The 6,722-nt window shown below is 51.2% G+C and overlaps 1 protein-coding gene across 1 annotated transcript in view; it reads left to right on the top strand.

Annotated features, from left to right (window-relative positions):
- LOC141178690 (uncharacterized) overlaps positions 1-6,722 on the top strand; it is a 57,288-nt gene that overhangs the window by 10,542 nt on the left and 40,024 nt on the right. The window lies entirely within an intron of this gene.

Genomic DNA, 6,722 nt, shown 5'->3' with positions numbered 1-6,722 from the left:
TGGCAGTACTGTAGGAACATTATACTGTGTGAGGGGCATCATACATACTGCATAAGAAGTGTAAGATTGTGCGCCATAAAAAGAGAAAATCCTCAGTGTTGTGCAGCATTTGTATAAGAAGATTGCCATCTGTCGTCCAAGCGGAACCCTCCAGAACCAATTGGAAGAGATCGAGTTTCAGGAAGGAGTCTAGATGGTTCACCAGGTAAGGTGACTTTGATGATCCAGTTTCTTGACATAAAAGGCCAGCTCCCCAAAATGGTAGCAGATTTGTTGCCAAGCAAAGAATCGAGCACGATATGTGCAGGGGAATCTGAAGCCGAGGAACCAGGCCGTGGTAAAACCCAAGGCAGCGCGTTGTGGTGCGCCGGGTAGCAGAACCCGGCCGGTGCCAGATGAGTCCCAGAATCCAGTCTATGCTAGCTAAAGCCCAAGAACCAGACCTGCGCCGGTCAAGAGCCGAAGTCGCAGCTACGCCAGTCAAGGCCAGAGAACTAGACCCCAGTAATTCGGGTATGCCCACAGTTGGATAAGCACCGAAGATCCGCGAAGAGATTCCTCTCGGGAGTATACGGCTACAGTGAAGAGTGGGAGGCGCAAGTGAGCCAGGCTGCTGCTTCCAGCACTGACGTATGCTACAGGGGTTGGTCCAGGCTACTACAACAAGCAGGGCAAGGCTGGTTGAAGTGATGGCGGCCCAGCGAGCCTTGATAAACTTTGTCAGGAGGACTTGCATCCTATGGGGAAGAACCGGAAACCCCCGCTGGGAAAATATTATATACAGTGGGTACAGAAAGTATTCAGACCCCTTTAAATTTTTCACTCTTTGTTTCATTGCAGCTATTTGGTAAATTCTAAAAAGTTTATTTTTTTTCTCATTAAAGTACACTCTTCACCCCATCTTGACTGAAAAAAAAAAACAAAAATGTAGAAATTTTTGCAAATTTATTAAAAAAGAAAAACTGAAATATGACATGGTCATAAGTATTCAGACCCTTTGCTCAGAAAATCATATTTAAGTCACATGCTGTCCATTTCCTTGTGATCCTCCTTGAGATGGTTCTACTCCTTCATTGGAGTCCAGCAGTGTTTAATTAAACTGATAGGACTTGATTTGGAAAGGCACACACCTGTCTATATAAGACCTCACAGTGCATGTCAGACCAAATGAGAATCATGAGCTCAAAGGAACTGCCCAAGGAGCTCAGAGACAGAATTGTGGCAAGGCACAGACCTGGCCAAGGTTACAAAAGAATTTATGCAATACTCAAGGTTCCTAAGAGCACAGTGGCCTCCATATTCCTTAAATGGAAGAAGTTTGGGACCACCAGAAGTCTTCCTAGACCTTGCCATCCAGCCAAACTGAGCCTTGGTGAGAGAGGTAAAGAAGAACCCCAAGATCACTGTGCTGAGTTCCAGAGATGCAGTAGGGAGATGGGAAAAAGTTCCACAAAGTCTATCAATGCAGCCCTCCACCAGTCGGGCCTTTATGGCAGAGTGGCCCGACGGATCCTCTCCTCAGTGTAAGACATATGAAAGCCTGCATAGAGTTTGCTCAAAAACACATGAAGGACTGCCAGACTATGAGAAATAAGATTCTCTGGTCTGAGACTAAGATAGAAATTTTTGGTGATAATTCTAAGAGGTATGTGTGGAGAAAACCAGGCACTGCTCATCACCTGCCCAATACAATCCCAACAGTGAAACATGGTGGTGGCAGCATCATGCTATGGGGGTGTTTTTCAGCTGCAGGGATAGGATAACTGGTTGCAATTGAAGGAAACATGAATGCGGCCAAATACAGAGATATTCTGGATGAAAACCTCTGCCAGAGTGCTCTGGACCTCAGACTTGGCCGAAGGTTCACTTTCCAACAAGACAATGACCCCAAGCACACAGCTAAAACAACAAAGCAGTGGCTTCAGAACAACTCTGCGACCATTCTTGACTGGCCCAGCCAGAGCCCTGACCTAAACCCATTTGAGCATCTCTGGAGAGACCTGAAAATGGCTGTCCACCAACGTTCACCATCCAACCTGACGAAACTGGAGCGGATCTGCAAGGAAGAATGGCAGAGGATCCCCAAATCCAGGTGTGAAAAACTTGTTGCATCAATCCCAAGAAGAGTCAAGGCTGTACTAGCTCAAAAGGGGGCTTCTACTCAATACTGAGAAAAGGGTGTGAATACTTATGACCATGTGATATTTCAGTTTTTCTTTTTTAATAAATTTGCAAAAATTTCTACATTTCTACATTTTTTTCAGTCAAGATGGGGTGCAGAGTGTACTTTACTGAGAAAAAAATGAACGTGTGTGCGTGTGTGTGTAAATATATATATATTTATTTGTCGGGACCATCACCCTTGTCAATAGCTAAAGTAACATACGGTCAGAGGCTGCGATTACAGTTAGAGGGAGCCGGAGAATTCATTGTATATCTGATATTCTAGATTTCACCTTGTAATCTCCCTGTTCTGCATTATTCACGGTTGCTATAGTTATAACATTTCCCCCATATCAGGGACATAAATAATTATATTTGTTACTCCCACATTGTGTATGTCTGTGCGTTGTATCCAGTCACCTGATTACAGGGGCATAATGGGGGCATTATACTGTGTGGGGGCATCATACATCCTGCATAAGGGGCATAATGGGGGCATTACACTGTGTGGGGGCATCATACATCCTGCATAAGGGGCATAATGGGGGCATTACACTGTGTGGGGGCATCATACATCCTGCATAAAGAGCATAATGAGGGGGCATTACACTGTGGGGGCATCATACATACTGCATAAGGGGTATAATGGTGGTATTACATGGTGTGGGGGCATCATACATCCTGCATAAGGGGGGCATTACACTGTGTGGGCATCATACATCCTGCATAAGGGGCATAATGGGGGCATTACACTGTGGGGGGTATCATACATACTGCATAAGGGGCATAATGGGGGCATTACACTGTGGGGGGCATCATACATACTGCATAAGGGGCATAATGGGGGAATTACACTGTGTGGGCATCATACATCCTGCATAAGGGGCATAATGGGGGCATTACACTGTGGGGGGCATCATACATCCTGCATAAGGGGCATAATGGGGGCATTACACTGTGGGGGGCATCATACATCCTGCATAAGGGGCATTACACTGTGTGGGGGGCATCATACATCCTGCATAAGGGGCATAATGGGGGCATTACACTGTGTGGGGGGGCATCATACATCCTGCATAAGGGGCATAATGGGGGCATTACACTGTGTGGGGGCATCATACATCCTGCATAAGGGGCATAATGGGGGCATTACACTGTGGGGCAGTAAAGGGGTCCTGTACTATGAGAACAATACGTTTCCTCCCTTCCTGTCTCCATAGTTGGGTCGTATGTATCTATTACAGGAAACAGAACAAAAACCTTATGATTCTTATAAATGGGCAACACAAGACCCCAAAAGAGTCTCCGTGCTGAAGGGGTTAATGCCCCCTGCGCCCAGTAATGGGGTCTCCACATACCTCCACCTGCAGAGCCGCCACCACATATATGGCTGCTCTGTGCGCACAGGAGCTGTGATGAGGTCACAGGAGGGGAGGAGTCAGGGGTCACATGATCAGGGGCCTCAGTGGATGCAGGACTCTGCTGTGCTGGTTGTCATGGTGCTGGATGAGCTGAAGTTTGTGTGGGGTCAGGAGGGGTTTACAGTGTGGATGTAGCAGAGCCGCGTGTGTACGAGGTGTACGGAGCAGAGCCGCGCGTGTACGAGGTGTACGGAGCGGAGCCGCGTGTGTACGAGGTGTACGGAGCGGAGCCGCGTGTGTACGAGGTGTACGGAGCAGAGCCGCGTGTGTACGAGGCGTACGGAGCGGAGCCGCGTGTGTACGAGGCGTACGGAGCGGAGCCGCGTGTGTACGAGGTGTACGGAGCAGAGCCGCGTGTGTACGAGGTGTACGGAGCAGAGCCGCGTGTGTACGAGGTGTACGGGGCAGAGCCGCGTGTGTACGAGGTGTACGGGGCAGAGCCGCGTGTGTACGAGGTGTACAGAGCAGAGCCGCGTGTGTACGAGGTGTACGGAGCAGAGCCGCGTGTGTACGAGGTGTACGGAGCAGAGCCGCGTGTGTACGAGGTGTACGGGGCAGAGCCGCGTGTGTACGAGGTGTACGGAGCAGAGCCGTGTGTGTACGAGGTGTACGGAGCGGAGCCGCGTGTGTACGAGGTGTACGGAGCGGAGCCGCGTGTGTACGAGGTGTACGGAGCGGAGCCGCGTGTGTACGAGGTGTACGGAGCGGAGCCGCGTGTGTACGAGGTGTACGGAGCAGAGCCGCGTGTGTACGAGGTGTACGGAGCGGAACCGCGTGTGTACGAGGTGTACGGAGCGGAGCTGCGGGTGTACGGAGCGGAGCCGCGTGTGTACGAGGTGTACGGAGCGGAGCTGCGGGTGTACGGAGCGGAGCCGCGTGTGTACGAGGCGTACGGAGCAGAGCCGCGTGTGTACGAGGCGTACGGAGCGGAGCCGCGTGTGTACGAGGCGTACGGAGCGGAGCCGCGTGTGTACGAGGCGTACGGAGCGGAGCTGCGGGTGTACGGAGCGGAGCCGCGTGTGTACGAGGTGTACGGAGCGGAGCTGCGGGTGTACGAGGCGTACGGAGCGGAGCCGCGTGTGTACGAGGTGTACGGAGCGGAGCTGCGGGTGTACGGAGCGGAGCCGCGTGTGTACGAGGTGTACGGAGCGGAGCTGCGGGTGTACGAGGCGTACGGAGCGGAGCCGCGTGTGTACGAGGTGTACGGAGCGGAGCTGCGGGTGTACGGAGCGGAGCCGCGTGTGTACGAGGTGTACGGAGCGGAGCTGCGGGTGTACGAGGCGTACGGAGCGGAGCCGCGCGTGTACGAGGCGTACGGAGCGGAGCCGCGCGTGTACGAGGTGTACGGAGCGGAGCCGCGTGTGTACGAGGTGTACGGAGCAGAGCCGCGTGTGTACGAGGTGTACGGAGCGGAGCCGCGTGTGTACGAGGTGTACGGAGCAGAGCCGCGTGTGTACGAGGTGTACGGAGCGGAACCGCGTGTGTACGAGGTGTACGGAGCGGAGCTGCGGGTGTACGGAGCGGAGCCGCGTGTGTACGAGGTGTACGGAGCGGAGCAGCGCGTGTACGAGGCGTACGGAGCGGAGCCGCGCGTGTACGAGGCGTACGGAGCGGAGCCGCGCGTGTACGAGGCGTACGGAGCGGAGCCGTTTGTGCGGAGCCGTGTGTGTACGGAGCAGAGCCGTGTGTGTACAGAGCCGTGTGTATGCTGTATACTGCTGTATACCCCCCCAGGTTCAGTGGGAGAGACTCGGTAAAACTGCGCTCGGACGTCTCTTGTTTCTCGCACAGATATTGATAACATAAGATGGAGTCAGACGAACCCTCCTACAAAACCTGATAACAAAGTCATTACTGCAGGACTGGATGAGAAAGGGATTTATTCTACAAGAAACGCTGGGGCCACAAATGAGAGAATCCGGGCCCCGTGGCTGGATACTTCGGGCCCCCGGCGTGTTAGGAGCAGACGGGGTCTTTGTCCCTGGAGCTTCTCTGCTCGGTATAATGAGACTCTGATCTTGTTGTTATAAAGAGGGTTGGAGTAGAATAGAAGCTGCTGAATATGAGGACCTTGTCTGATCTCTATGTCCTTGTGTACAGAGCTATGGAGATAGCGCTATTCTCTGTATAATAGATGTGATGTCGCTGGAGCCCTAATATTCCTGTACAGGGGTCTCTGGAGAGATAATCTTTCCCCAGCATTATGGATCAGGGAGAAGGGAAAAAGGGATTGAGGACATTTTATTGTAATTTCCCTTTAAATAAAACTGTAATAAAAAATAACCGAGTGAAAAAAAGTTGTACATTTTCCCACCATGTTGTCTGTAGGAGGTAAAGAGCCGAGGTTGAAGATGCTTTATGTCCAGAAGTCTACAAAAGGCCCCGGCCCCACTATCAGTATTTGGTCAGTATTCGGTCAGTATTTTTTCTCAGGAGAGGGGGATAAATGTAGAATTGGTGACTTGTTTCCATTATACCTTTTCTCTGATTGTTCCTCACCTGGTTTTAGCTCCCACTCCAGAGAAAAATCGCGATCCTCCTGCGACTGTTAACATGTTAAATGCCGCTGTCAATCTCTTTAAGGACATCATAAGTCCTGCCCATCAGCGCCCGTATCACATGACCGCGGATCTCTGATGGGTTGGTATGACAACCCGGGGTTTCCAGGAGACCCCTGCAGTTGTCATTGCCAGATTGCTATGAGCCCAGCGGCAGGGCCGGCTCCAGGATTTCGTGGGCCCCAGGCGAAAGAGAGTCTCAGTGGGCCCCTTTAACAAATACCATGATTCATGATGCACAGATACCGCAGACAAATATATATATATGTATATCAATGCCAAAGATTCCACTTCTTACATTACATGAGTGATATCTAAATTCTACAATAGCTCAGAAACCGGCGAATCCACGGAGCACACAATGCAGAATGGGAACTATAGTCCACCATACAGTATTACGGGCACCACTAAGTCCCCCATACAGTATAATGGCCCCACATAGTCCTCCATACAGTATAAAGGCCCCACATAGTCCTCCATACAGTATAATAGGCCCCACATAGTCCTCCATATAGTATAATGGGCCCTACATAGTCCTCCATACAGTATAATGGGCCCCACATAGTCCTCCATACAGTAT

The sequence above is a fragment of the Phyllobates terribilis genome, unplaced genomic scaffold, assembly GCF_046119375.1.
Source record: "Phyllobates terribilis strain yellow unplaced genomic scaffold, ASM4611937v1 Scaffold_29__1_contigs__length_15306474, whole genome shotgun sequence".
Classification (NCBI taxonomy): Eukaryota; Metazoa; Chordata; class Amphibia; order Anura; family Dendrobatidae; genus Phyllobates; species Phyllobates terribilis.
Note: the sequence above shows the minus strand (reverse complement) of the source record. Positions and strands in the feature narration are given on the sequence as shown.